This window comes from Lissotriton helveticus, chromosome 2_1 (assembly GCF_964261635.1).
Source record: "Lissotriton helveticus chromosome 2_1, aLisHel1.1, whole genome shotgun sequence".
Taxonomy (NCBI): Eukaryota; Metazoa; Chordata; class Amphibia; order Caudata; family Salamandridae; genus Lissotriton; species Lissotriton helveticus.
The window spans coordinates 2,108,700,451-2,108,714,756 of record NC_136059.1 but is presented as its reverse complement, the minus strand read 5'-3'; positions in this window follow the sequence as shown (position 1 = coordinate 2,108,714,756).

Sequence of the window (14,306 nt, the reverse complement as noted above, 5' to 3'; positions counted from 1 at the left end):
TATATATATTACCTACTGGCGGTCGCCAGTAGGTATATATAGTTAGGATTTTTTCTCTATGGGTTTTTTGAAAATTCTATGTCTAATAACTTTGCCGTTTGTGGACGGAATTGGCTGAAATTTTCAGGAAAATGGCACATTTTGTTTCTGAGCAGCCTTTGAAAATTTGGGGGGGGTTCGTCAAGGGGGGGCCGAGAAAAAAGGGGGGTCCCAAAACGTGTTTTTAACATTGAGTTTTCCATAGGGCGGTTGGCCTCACTTTTAGCCCGAACGGCTGAATGGATTTGCACGAAACTTGGCAAAATTGTAGGGACTGGTAGCCCGATGTGCCTTTTGTAGGTCTCAATATATGTGCTCCAGTGGATTTTGAGAAATTAACGTTTAAAAAAAGATATATATCTGTAACAGCGGACCGGGCAGCGTCCCAGGACGCATACTTTTCGCGCAACGGAGCTTTGTGAAGCGAAGCTGATTGGTTCTCTGGCGTCTGTCAACATTCCAAAAAGTCCGTAGCGGCCGCCATCTTGTCTCTCGGTAGGATCGAGAGACAAGAGGAGGCCAAAGCGAAGGGGCAAATGACCATAAGGGGGAATAGTAGATCCTCGCTGACCCCCTACGTTTGATGTGGAGGTTTTAAAAGGGCCCCGCGGGGCAAAAAAACCCCAAAATAATAATAATCGAACGGCTGAATGGATTTGCACGAAACTTGGCAAAATATTAGGGACTGGTAGCCCGATGTGCCTTTGCTAGGTCTCAATATATGTGCTCCAGTGGATTTTGAGAAATTAACGTTAAAAAAAAGATATATATCTGTAACAGCGCACCGCTTCGCGTACTTTTCGCGTTACGGAGCTTTGCGAAGCGAAGCTGATTGGCTCTCCGGTGTCTGTAAACATTCCAAACAGTACGTAGCGGCTGCCATCTTGTCTCTCGGTAGGATCGAGAGACAAGAGGAGGCCAAAGCGAAGGGGCAAATGACCATAAGGGGGCATAGTAGATCCTCGCTGACCCCCTAGGTTTGATGTGGAGGTTTTAAAAGGGCCCCGCGGGGCAAAAAAAAAAAATTATAATAATAATCGAACGGCTGAATGGATTTGCACGAAACTTGGTAAAATATTAGGGACTGGTAGCCCGATGTGCCTTTGCTATGTCTCAATATATGTGCTTCAGTGCATTTTGAGAAATTAACGTTCAAAAACAAGATATATATCTGTAACAGCGCTCCGCTTCGCGGAGATAAAATTATATCTGTATTACCTAGCTGTTGCTAACACCAGTTAGCGACGGCTAGTAGGAGATAGCGACCATCTTGGGTCCCACTTTGCATGTGAGTGATATTTATCACTAATGACATGCAAAGTGGGCATGCCAAGATGTTAGCGACTGGAAACAGTCGCTAACATCGCTATCTCCTATTATCAACTTTTGGAAATATTCGAGATAAGCGCGAATATCTCCAAAAAGTAACAGCTGCCCTGAGCAGTTCTTAGCCATGTTATCCAATGGGAGGTGGATAACATGGCTAAGAGCATTAGCTCGGTAATGCATGAATATCGCTGAGTTTTCAGCGATATTAATGCATTGCGGTCGTTTTTTATCGTATTTGCGATAAACCTTGATAATAGCAAGGTTTATCTGCGATAATTTCTGACGGTAAAAAAATCTTTGCAATGCATCGTTAGGGATAAATATCGCTTAACTTTGGTAATATGCCCCAACGTCTGTTAACGTTCGATTCGAAGGAAATCAGGAAGTGTTGAAAAACATTGTCTGCGCCATCTTGTCTTTTTTCAAATGCCACACTTTTGTCGTGCACGGCAGCCATTTTAGATGCCTTGACCAGACCCACTCTGTGCACGCTGTCGATCCTTAGCATGGCTCCCCACCCTCGCAAGCATCTCACCCAGGCAGTGGTCACCCCCGCTCTCTGTCTTATGCATGGGTAATAAACCTCCCCCCATCTGCGCTGCTCTTCCCTGAGAATCACACCCTGTGCCCGCCCGACACCTCCCTTTCGCCCTATTCACTACCGCACCCTCTGACACTCCTTTTCCTCTGTGTCCGATTGTCCAGGCCGGTCCTAGGCTATCAGCTAGCCCTGCAGATGTAGTTTATGGCCACAGCTGTAAAGAATCACCCCTCTTCAAAGGAGTTATAGTAGATCAAGGCCCACACTCGATGAGATCCGTCACAGCAGAAGCGTTGCTATTATCTGAAAACCATCCTGTATTGTGATTGGGGAGGGGACCGAGCGTGAAGCGGAAGATTCCAGGGATGACTCTTTGTACATCAAAGTTTTTACAATTATGTGTCACATTAAAAATATATAGCACTCCGACAAAGTAGTAAGATTATAAAACTTTAATAATTTATAAATATATACAAGAAAACAAAAATAGTAATAACATATAAACATTTTTAGGGAAAAACAACGAAGTAGCGGTCGGCTGTGCGAATAGTCCCAACGCAGCACAACGTCCAGATTTCCGGCGGGGGGTGGGTCATCAGTAGCAAACTGTTGTGCGAATAGTTCCAAGGCAGCAGAACGCGCCGAAATCTAGATGACACGAAAGTGATGTCTAGTAAGTTGCCACCCAGCAAATAACGGCGTGGGGCGTCGCGGGGGGTGGGTCATCAGTAGCAAACTGTTGTGCGAATAGTTCCAAGGCAGCAGAACGATGGCACCAAGGTGATGTCCAGTAAGTTGCCGCACTGGTTTTGGTATCCTACAATGCTGCTCCGAATAACGGCGTGGGGCGCCCCGGGGGAGGCGGCGTGAACGGGCCTCTCCAGGTGGAGTCTCATCTGTTTTAGTGGGGCGCCCCTTTACCGTTTCAGTTGCCATTCCGTCCGCTTTTGGTCCACTGTGTCAAAATCCGCCATTCAGCTGAGTTGCGCCCACTCTTGCGGTGCAGCGATAGGCGGCTGCCACAGGACTCTCAAAATGGCGGCAGGCTCTTTCCTTTTTGGGCGTGGTCCACTGAAATGGCCCCGGGACACCTTGGAAATCGGACGCTTGTCTGCTAGGTCTTGGACCCCATTCTCGAAAGCGTCCCCTCCGCCTTGAGAATTCATCAAAAGTTTTGGGGGCTCCGACTCCTGCAGGCTTCTGGTGGGGAGCGGCTGCCATGATTGCTCGCGGAATGACCACGACGGAGCTACGAGATGGTGGTGCTCTCATGCTGACGCCAGTTTAGTCTGAAACATCCAGAAACAAGGTGGGGCTTTCATCGTTTGGGGGAAAAAAAAAGTTTTCATCCAATGAAAAGTGTTGTTTTTAGGTCATATGATCAAGCCTTCCATCATTAGGAAACCAAAAGTAAAATGAACCAATGAAAAGTTTTATAAACAAGTCACATGACCTGTTATGCGGCATAGGGTATAAAATGCGGAGAAAATACGTTGGCACGTGAGGCGGCGTCAGTAGCGGACTGATGTGCGAATAGGCCGAAGGCAATACAACGCGCCAAGATCCGGATGGCACCGAGGTGGTGTCCAGCAAGTTGCAGCACTGGTGTGGCCATCCTACAATGCTGAAAGTCGGCGTGGGGCGCCCCGTTGGCCTGTGAGTTTGCGTCAGTAGTGGACCGATGTGCGAATAGGCCGAAGGCAGCACAACGCGCCAAGATCCGGATGGCACCGAGGTGGTGTCTAGTAAGTTGTCGCACTTCTGTGGCCATCCTACAATGTTGAAAGTCGGCGTGGGGCGCCCCGTTGGCCTGTGAGATGGCGTCAGTAGCGGACCGATGTGCGAATGGGGCCAAAGGCAGCGCAACAATATTTTCTGACTGACACCACAAGGCGCTGAGATGCCAAGATCCGGATGGCACCGAGGTGATGTCTAAGTTGCGGACTGATGTGCGAATGGGGCCAAAGGCAGCGTAACAATATTTTTTGTATGGAAGATACCACTAGGCGTTGAGATGCCAAGATTCGGATGGCACTGAGGTGATGTCTAGCAAGTTGCTGTACTGGTGTGGTCATCCTACAATGCTGAAACTCGGCGTGGGTCGCCCCATTAGCCTGTGAGATGGCGTCAGTAGCGGACCGATGTGCGAATAGGCCGAAGGCAGCACAACGCGCCAAGATCCGGATGTCACCGTGGTGGTTTCATAGTTGAGAGGCACTTCATCTGCAGTGGGGCGCCGAGATCCGGATGGCACCGAGGTGATGTCTAGCAAGTTGCTGTACTGGTGTGGTCATCCTACAATGCTGAAACTCGGCGTGGGTCGCCCCATTAGCCTGTGAGATGGCGTCAGTAGCGGACCGATGTGCGAATAGGCCGAAGGCAGCACAACGCGCCAAGATCTGGATGTCACCGTGGTGGTTTCATAGTTGAGAGGCACTTCATCTGCAGTGGGGCGCCGAGATCCGGATGGCACCGAGGTGATGTCTAGCAAGTTGCTGTACTGGTGTGGTTATTCTACAATGCTGAAAGTCGGCGTGGGGCACCCCATTAGCCTGTGAGATGGCGTCAGTAGCGGACTGATGTGCGAATGGGGCCAAAGGCAGCGCAATAATATTTTCTGAAGAGAAGACACCAAAAGGTGCTGACATTCCAAGATCCGGATGGCACCGAGGTGGTGTCTAAGTTGCGGACTGATGTGCGAATGGGGCCAAAGGCAGCGTAACAATATTTTTTGTATGGAAGATACCACTAGGCGTTGAGATGCCAAGATTCGGATGGCACTGAGGTGATGTCTAGCAAGTTGCTGTACTGGTGTGGTCATCCTACAATGCTGAAACTCGGCGTGGGTCGCCCCATAGCCTGTGAGATGGCGTCAGTAGCGGACCGATGTGCGAATAGGCCGAAGGCAGCACAACGCGCCAAGATCCGGATGTCACCGTGGTGGTTTCATAGTTGAGAGGCACTTCATCTGCAGTGGGGCGCCGAGATCCGGATGGCACCGAGGTGATGTCTAGCAAGTTGCTGTACTGGTGTGGTCATCCTACAATGCTGAAACTCGGCGTGGGTCGCCCCATTAGCCTGTGAGATGGCGTCAGTAGCGGACCGATGTGCGAATAGGCCGAAGGCAGCACAACGCGCCAAGATCCGGATGTCACCGTGGTGGTTTCATAGTTGAGAGGCACTTCATCTGCAGTGGGGCGCCGAGATCCGGATGGCACCGAGGTGATGTCTAGCAAGTTGCTGTACTGGTGTGGTTATTCTACAATGCTGAAAGTCGGCGTGGGGCGCCCCATTAGCCTGTGAGATGGCGTCAGTAGCGGACTGATGTGCGAATGGGGCCAAAGGCAGCGCAATAATATTTTCTGAAGAGAAGACACCAAAAGGTGCTGACATTCCAAGATCCGGATGGCACCGAGGTGGTGTCTAGCAAGCTATGCAGTTGAGTTGTGTGCGCACTTGCGGCGAATAGGTCGAAGGCAGCATAACAATGTTTTCTGAATAGGAGACACCACAAGGCGTTGAGATTCGGTTACCACCGAGGTGATGTCTAGCAAGTTGCCGCACTGGTGTGGCCATCCTACAATACTGCTCCGAATAACGGCGTGGGGTGCCCGAAGGGGGGGGGAGCCGGCGTGAATGGGCCTTCCTAGGTGGAGGCTCGTCTGCTGTAGTGGGGCGCCCCTTTACCGTTTCAGTTGCCATTCAGCTGAGTTTCGGCTGCTCTTGATGCTACAGCGACAGGCGGCTGCAAGAGGACTCTCAAAATGGCGGCCTGTTCTTTGGATTTGGGCCTGGTCCACTAAAATGGCCCTGGGACACCTTAGAACTCGGACGCTCGATTTTTTTTTCCTTTCCTGTACATGCAAAAAAAGGTAAATGCCCGGTACGTTACACGCTTCATCTGCCACGATGAACTCTCCAGAGGAACCGAAAAAAAATATAGTTGTGGTAACTATACCATGCATCGTCATATGGAGAGGTGGCACCAATTAATTATAGTGCTGCATAAAAGAGAGATTTGGAGGAGAACCCCTGACCTGCTAGTACATTCATCAAAGAAGTGGCACTGAGAGCTTCAGAGGCAAGGGAAACGGTCCCAAATATTTAGAAGAACTTTGGAAAGATTAAAATGACATGTTTAGATTGTGGCAAATTAATTTCATGTGGACAGATGAGTGTTACTCTAATAAATACAGCATATGAACATCATCATAGTCGATGGTTGGTAGAGACATTTTGACTATATCCTGGACCTGCCCGTCCTCGCCCAAAATGGCGCCGGAATAAATGGGACTCGTAACTCCTTGTTGTGTACTGGTTGCAGAACCTTGAAATCACGAGATACGTATGCAGTTTTGAAGCACATGGCGGGCGGGGACGAGAATTGATTGAATATTTCGACATCCCTATTGATATTAAGTTCTGATGTGTTATTGATTACTGTACTGTTGAAAGTTCGAATTAACGTCACCCATGGTACTTGCCCGCAAATGTATATCTAGATAATTTTATTGTAACTGGCCCTGTCGTATTTTAATTATAAAATGTATGTCCACCGATTCCGTAACTGTTAGACACCTTAGTTCTTGCAACCTAATGGCTCGCCCGTTACGTTCCTCTACAGTGTAAATGTCTATTCATCATATACGATTACAGTTTGCTCTGTGGCAGGCCCACGTGGTTATAGGCTCGTATTTGTATAATGAAATTTTCACAATAAAGGTTTTTAAAAGAAAACATGGTAGTAGTATATACATTGGTAAAGTTTTTAATAATAGTGACTGTTTTAGAATCATTAAAAGGCAAGTGAAATAAAGCAGACCAATTACATGAAGGGTAAAAGGTATAATACGAAGGAACGCAGTAAAGATAAATGGTCAAGGGCTGTTGTGTTTTCTATTCCTGCAACATAAAGTGATCGATAAGAATCTCATATTCAGGCTTATCGGCGACTAAGACAGCAGGTCGACCCTCTTTTGCTCAACGGCTCCGTCATGGGACGAAGAAACGCTCTTTTTCTCGAAAAAAGAATATATTTTACTTGCAGGACAGTTGTAAAATTTCTGGGAAAGTACATTAGCCTGGAACATTATAACATATATTTAAGAAAAAATAATGTTCGGAAGTAATGAAAAGCGTAATTTTTAGGTCATATGACCAAGCCTTTCATCATTACAATAAGAAAAGTAAAATGAACCAATGAAAAGTTTTATTAACAAGTCACATGACTTGTTATGCTTACGTTACGCGCTGCGCGCCCCGGATGACTTCCGGATGCGCTAACGCGGCGCGTCATATGACGCATTACGCGACAACGCAGGTACAGAATATAGTCAAAATGTCTCCACCAACCAGCGGTCGGAACACAACCCCTTTCAGCAGGCTAAATAGTTCTGTTAAATGACAACAGAAGGGACAGGCAACAAGAACCATCAGTCAAAGAGGGGAGGGCTAGTTCTTCTCTACCGGGTTACATTGGGGCGCTACCGGAACTGATCGAATTGGTAGTCTACAGTGTTTCTGGATGTTTCAGACTGAAGCTGGGGTTAGCATGAGAGCAGCACCATTTCGTAGCTCCGGCGTGGTCATTCCGCAACCAATCATGGCAGCCGTTCTTTATCGTTATTTTGGGCGGGGTGGGTGGCGGAGCCGAGCTGTTTTGCAGCCATCATTGTGTGGAGTTCAGTTCATCTCACTAGTTTTGTATTTGTCATGAGGGGTTGTTCCTAATGTTTCTATTTTAGCGAGGTCAAAAAGAAATCCCATTAGTGGCCTACTGATTTTGCTCGATTCCTTTTCTTTTTTTTTACACGATTTTTCGTTATCTGCAAAGACTAAACAGAGTATTGCGACTCTGTGTTTGTTTGTAAATAGAGAATGAACCAAAGAGAACTAATTCTAAAACAGTAAATACTTGGATAACAATCAATCAAATGGAGAGAGAAGCAGGCACGACGGATTACAATGGGGGCAAAGGCCTGCGTTAACTACCTTTCACTATCTGCAAAGAGAGAGTACTCCTAATAGAAATGAGGGGGGGGGGCACCATTCAAAGCAGATCAGTGTGCATAAACACGAAAATGTTTTCACTTACCACGTACTTGACATTCGACAGCTTATGATATTTGCTATTAAAAAACCATTGAAATTCACTGAAAAAACCATAGGTTATAGACCATATATAGTTAGGAATTAGCATTTACAAAACCTTGAAAATTCACTGAAAAAACCATAGGTTATAGACCATATATAGTTAGGAATTAGCATTTAAAAAACCTTATTTTACTCACACAAAACCATTGAAATTCCATATATAGTTAGTTGCACTAACTATATATCGCGCACCCGCAATCCACTGCTGATCATGTCACATATTACATCATTCATGACATGGTCAGTGACATCACTGATGTCATCACTGATGACATCTCAAATGACATCACTGATGACATCACTGATGACATCTCAAATGACATCACTGATGACATCACTGATGACATCTCAAATGACATCACTGATGACATCACTGATGACATCATCCAGTGACTGTGTGTTTCTGTAAAGTTTAAATATGTTTGATATATTGAAGAATGAGTGGATGTATAAGTGTCTGGATGAAGGATTTAGTAGGTGCGTGACTGACTGTGAGTGAGTGAATAAATGTGTCGTACTAAATGCATGGGTTAGTGACTAAACAGTCTGAATGTGTGCATCAGTATGTCTGTTGTGATGTAAACTGCTGCATGTGTTGATCATTAGCTATACGAGAGGCTATATGTGTTATTGATTGGTTGCCCAAGTATTTGTATGGGAGATTGAGTTTGTGTGGTGGTGGCTGGGAGGTGTGTGACTCTGTGCATAGATGTGTCAGCAGTTGATTCACTAGGTGTATGAGTTCAAGAGTGCATGTGGAAACAGCTACATGGGCAGTTGACTGTGTGCATGAGTGTATTGATGAGTGAATGGATATCTCAATGCTACATGTCATAGTAAGTACATATGTAAAACACAGTACATGTGAGAGTTGGCATATATAATTAACTGTGCATGAGAGCCACTGAATGTGTGAGTGGCTGTATGGATCATTGTGAACTTGTATCAGGGATTGTGTAAGAGAGTAAATATGTGTTAGTATATGCTTGAATAAGTAAGGTGTGTATAACTGTATAGTTAAGGAAATGGAGGTGAGATTGTTTCTTTGCATGACTGACTAGGTGTGTGAGTAACTCCATGGATGAGTGACAGTGTGTGAGTGTCTGTATACACTGAGTGTATCTAAGGTTATATTAGAGTCTGAAGAGGTTTATCGTATTAGCACAAGAATGATGTCAAATGAGATGTCATCAGTGATGTCATCAGTGATGTCATTTGAGATGTCATCAGTGATGTCATCAGTGATGTCACTGACCATGTCATGAATGATGTAATATGTGACATGATCAGCAGTGGATTGCGGGTGCGCGATATATAGTTAGTGCAACTAACTATATATGGAATTTCAATGGTTTTGTGTGAGTAAAATAAGGTTTTTTAAATGCTAATTCCTAACTATATATGGTCTATAACCTATGGTTTTTTCAGTGAATATATATATATATGTATATATATATATATATATATATATATATATATATATATATATATATATATATATATATATATATATATATATATATATATATTACCTACTGGCGGTCGCCAGTAGGTATATATAGTTAGGATTTTTTCCCTATGGGATTTTTGAAAATTCTATGTCTAATAACTTTGGCGTTTGTGGACGGAATTGGCTGAAATTTTCAGGAAAATGGCACATTTTGTTTCTGAGCAGCCCTTGAAAATTTGGGGGGGGTTCGTCAAGGGGGGGCCGAGAAAAAAGGGGGGTCCCAAAACGTGTTTTTAACATTGAGTTTTCCATAGGGCGGTTGGCCTCACTTTTAGCCCGAACGGCTGAATGGATTTGCACGAAACTTGGCAAAATTGTAGGGACTGGTAGCCCGATGTGCCTTTTGTAGGTCTCAATATATGTGCTCCAGTGGATTTTGAGAAATTAACGTTTAAAAAAAGATATATATCTGTAACAGCGGACCGGGCAGCGCCCCGGTTCGCGGACCTTACGCGTAACGGAACTACGCGTAGCGAAGCTGATTGGTTCTCCGGTGTCTGTCAACATTCTAAACAGTCCGGAGCGGCCGCCATCTTGTCTCTCGGTAGGATTGAGAGACAAAAGGAGGCCAAAACAAAGGGGGAAATAACCATAAGGGGGCATAGTAGATCCTCCCTGACCCCCTAGGTTTAATGTGGAGGTTTTAAAAGGGCCCCGCGGGGCAAAAAAAAAAAAAAAAAATTTGTTTTTTTTGCGTGGGTAGCGCCCGGTCCGCGAACCGGGAAGCGTTCTGGGCAGCGTACTGCAATGAAAAATTAATGATAGACTTTTTCAAATACTGTATGTTAATTGATTGTTGGTTTTGTTGATTATTTTTTAATTTTTTTATTTTTTAAGCAATTATTTATTATTGTGATTGTGTTTCAAAATTTAATAACATTTCTAACATTTCACTGTCTGAAATGTCGTCATTTTCATTGAACTTAGCTTGTAATCTATGAGGGTGTAAAATGTCCTCATTTTGAAGGAGGTCATCCACTGCTTGCACACATTGCAGTAGTTCTTGGTCCCAAGTTTCATCCATAAATTCTATATAATTTGGATCAATTAATTCTTGGCTGCTCTCTTGCAGGACAATTTGAAATGAAACTTTCTGTTCGCCTTCCATGTTGCCTGAAATTTGGATAAAAAAAATATATATTAGTAGAGATAGGGCACTGTTGGGATTAATTTTAGATAGGCATTTTTTATCAGTGAATTTATCTTTGGGCAGTGTATAGTATCAGAGTGGAAGTAGGAATATAAAAAAGTGTATGTGATTTAACGTAAGTAAATTCATAATTATAAAAGAGAAGCCTAACTCCATCCATAACTATAACAGAGAAGTCTATCTAAATCTATAACTACTACAGAGGGATAGTATATAACTATCAGAAAAAGTTTACCATATTAACTGATAGTGCACAATATAGCTCAGTTTTTAAAATAACAACTTACCTTTAGAAAGAAGTTGAAGTGATTAGTGAAAATCCAATTGAAATGTACACCAGGAAGTAGTAGTCAAAATGGCTGTGTTTCATTCTCTTCTTTTATATATATTCAGGTACATAACCAATCAAATGTCAGGTAAAAAAAGTAGAAAATGAAAGTAACATTTTAATTGGTTGTCAATTCCAACACTTCAGATGTGTTTTGAGAAGTAATTTACCTCAGGGTATTAAGAGAGGTCTACAGGCTAAATGGCTAAATGGAATTCCAATCAAATTTGTGAAAATGGTAGGGATTGGTATGTAGTATGAGCTAATCTATATTTGGTGAAATTGTCTCCAGTGGTTTTTCTGTAAACTACTTTCCCACCTTTTTTGATGGTGCGCTTCCCAGGGAGCGACCCGGTACGCGAACTGTTGAGCGCCCCGGTTCGCGAACCTTAAGCGTTACGGGAGTCCACCATTTTGTGTTTCGGTCGAATTAAGATACAAAATGGAGGGCAAATAATGTTCAGAATGGGTAGAAGGGGGCACGGTAGACTTATCTTGACCCCCTAGGTTTTGTGAGGGTGGCTGAGGAGGCTTATATGTGCGAAAAAAAAACATTTTTTAAAAAAAATTCGCAAGGTTAGCTCCCGGTTCGCGTACCGGGTAGCGCCCCGGGGAGCGTACTTTGTTGAAAATTAGTGAAAAAAGTTAGAGTAAAATAATAATTGTGAGTGATCAGATGTAGGGTAGCTCTGAGAAGAGCTTTTGGGTTTATGGTACATTTAGGTACTTATAAGTAGGTACCAATGCACAGTCTTAAATTCAGAGTGAAAATTCTGTTGCCCTCATCTGAGAAGTGAACTCCATCTCCTCTGTAGATATCTTGCATGTAGTAACGCAAGATATTGTTGTACATGGAGCCCATTCCATGGTCTCTCATGTAAGCTGAAACAGATTTGTTTACATGCTTCCTCGACTTCTCAATTTGTGGACAAAATTGGTTTGACCACCTCCATTTCTGTCTTTGGCATATATTTGAATATACCAAGGCAGTCTGAGGAAAAAGTGCCATCAATTGCTCAAAGGTGTCCTTTAAAAGCATTTCCAGACCTACCCCAGTCAAAGTGCCCAAATCATTACCTCCACAGTGCACAATTAACAGGTCAGGTTTGGGCAAATGCATAAAGGTTTTCACCAATGGTATCAATTGGTGACATTTTAATCCTCTGTGGCCAAACCACTTAATTTCCACATCTTGTAAATTGAGGTTAGGTAAATTTCTGTTCTCAGCATACCTGTGAGCCCAGTGGATATAACTATGTCCAACAATCCAGACAGAAAACATGGTGAGAGAAGGTTCTGCTGCAGTCAGATGAAGTGTGGCAATGAAATGGCAGTTGAAAAAATGAGAGTTTAAAATGAAAAAAACTGTGGAGTTTCTGTGTTAATGAAGCAGTAACAGTGATTGGTGGATTTTGATTGCTGAAAACAGAAAGTTAGGGTGCATGGATGAGTTCTTTGAAAGATGTATTTTGAGTGGTCAAGAAATAATCATTAAATGAAAGATTGCAGTGGATACGCAGGTGCACTGAGAGTTCAGAGTTCAATTGCAACATTGTTGTGTGAACTTGCAAACACCAGAGGTCTTCCAAGAGGTGGTTGCTATGCAGAAAAGGCATGAAATGGCAGAGGGGGGAAGGGTTTTCATTTGAAAAAAAGTGAGGGAAGAGTTTTGATTGGGTGACATGAGAGATATGTGTGAAGAATTACAGCATTTCTGTGCTTTTGATAGCTGCAGACTCTGGAGTGCATACCTTTTGCTCTGCTGAAGACAAATTGGTGTGTTTCTGAGACTGTTTTCAAACTGAAAGTATTTGCTAAGGTGAGAAAATATTTCTTTAATTTAGATAGAGAATAGTGTGCTTTAAGGAGAAAATTATGAAGAAAGTTGTGTTTTTCAAATGTTGCTTTGTCTCAAGTGTTTTACAAATAGATTTTGTTTCTTTGAGAAAATGTAATTGGAGAAAATGTGAAGTATTAGTACTGACAGGGTGTTTTTCTGCATAGGAGCTGTGGAGTCTTTTCAAATTATGACTTGAGAATCGTTTTTGAGGAAAATGAATGGTTATAATATTTCTGACAAGGACATAATTGTGTATGCTTCTTTATAATGCAATTGAATGTCTCTGATGTTATTTTTCCCATTTTAATGTAAGACCTTTCTCTGTGGCGCAAATTGCTTGTAAATATGCTCCCACCTGTGCATGGTAAATTTAGATTTTGAATGTTTGTGTTATATAGCCATGTTAAAAGTGATACAAACATGCTGCAAAGGCAATCAAAAAACGCTTTTATGTGTCTTAAGGACATTTTAAGTAATTTTCCCATGTGCAGTGTTTTGAAATTATGATTTGAAAATCGTTTTTGGGGAAAAGGAATTGTTTTTAAATTTATGACAAAGACATAATGGTGTATGCTTTTTTATAAGGCAATTGACAGTCTCTGATGTTATTTTTCCCATTTTAATGTAAGACCTTTCTCTGTGGCGCAAATTGCTTGTAAATATGCTCCCACCTGTGCATGGCAAATTTAGATTTTGAATGTTTGTGTTAAATAGCCATGTTAAAAGTGACCCAACCATGCTGGAAAGGCAATCAAAAACACTTTCATGTGTCTTAAGGACATTTTAAGTCATTTCCTCATGTGCAGTGTTTTCAAATTATGATTTGAAAATCGTTTTTGGGGAAAAGGAATGGTTTGTAAATTTATGACAAGGATATAATGGTGTATGCTTCTTTATAAGGCATTTCTGTGTCTCTGATGTCATTTTTCCCATATTATATTAAAAGACCTTTCTCCGTGGGGCACATTCATTGTAAATATGGTCACACTTGTGCATGTTAATTTTGGGTTTTACTGTTTGAGTTACATAACCATGTTAAAAGTGACCCAAAAAAATTGCAAAAGCTTTCAAAAAACACTTTCATGTGTCTTAAGGACATTTTAAGTAATTTCCCTGTGGGCAGTGTTTTCAAATTAAGAATTGAAAATCGTTTTTGAGGTAATGGAATGTTGTTAAAATTTATGTGTGCCATATGCCCCCAAATTTCTTTTTCAGGGGTGCAGCTGGGTGTTCTTGAGACACCCCTGCACCTTTGGAAAAATTCCTAATTTGCGATGAGCTAATTGCTAATCGCAAATTGCACCTTCATTCATATGGGCATCCTGGCCCATGGAAATGAATGGGTAATTTGCAATTAGCAATTTGCTCATCGCAAATTTGGAATGGTAAAGAATCGCTATTTATTCCTTAAAATTT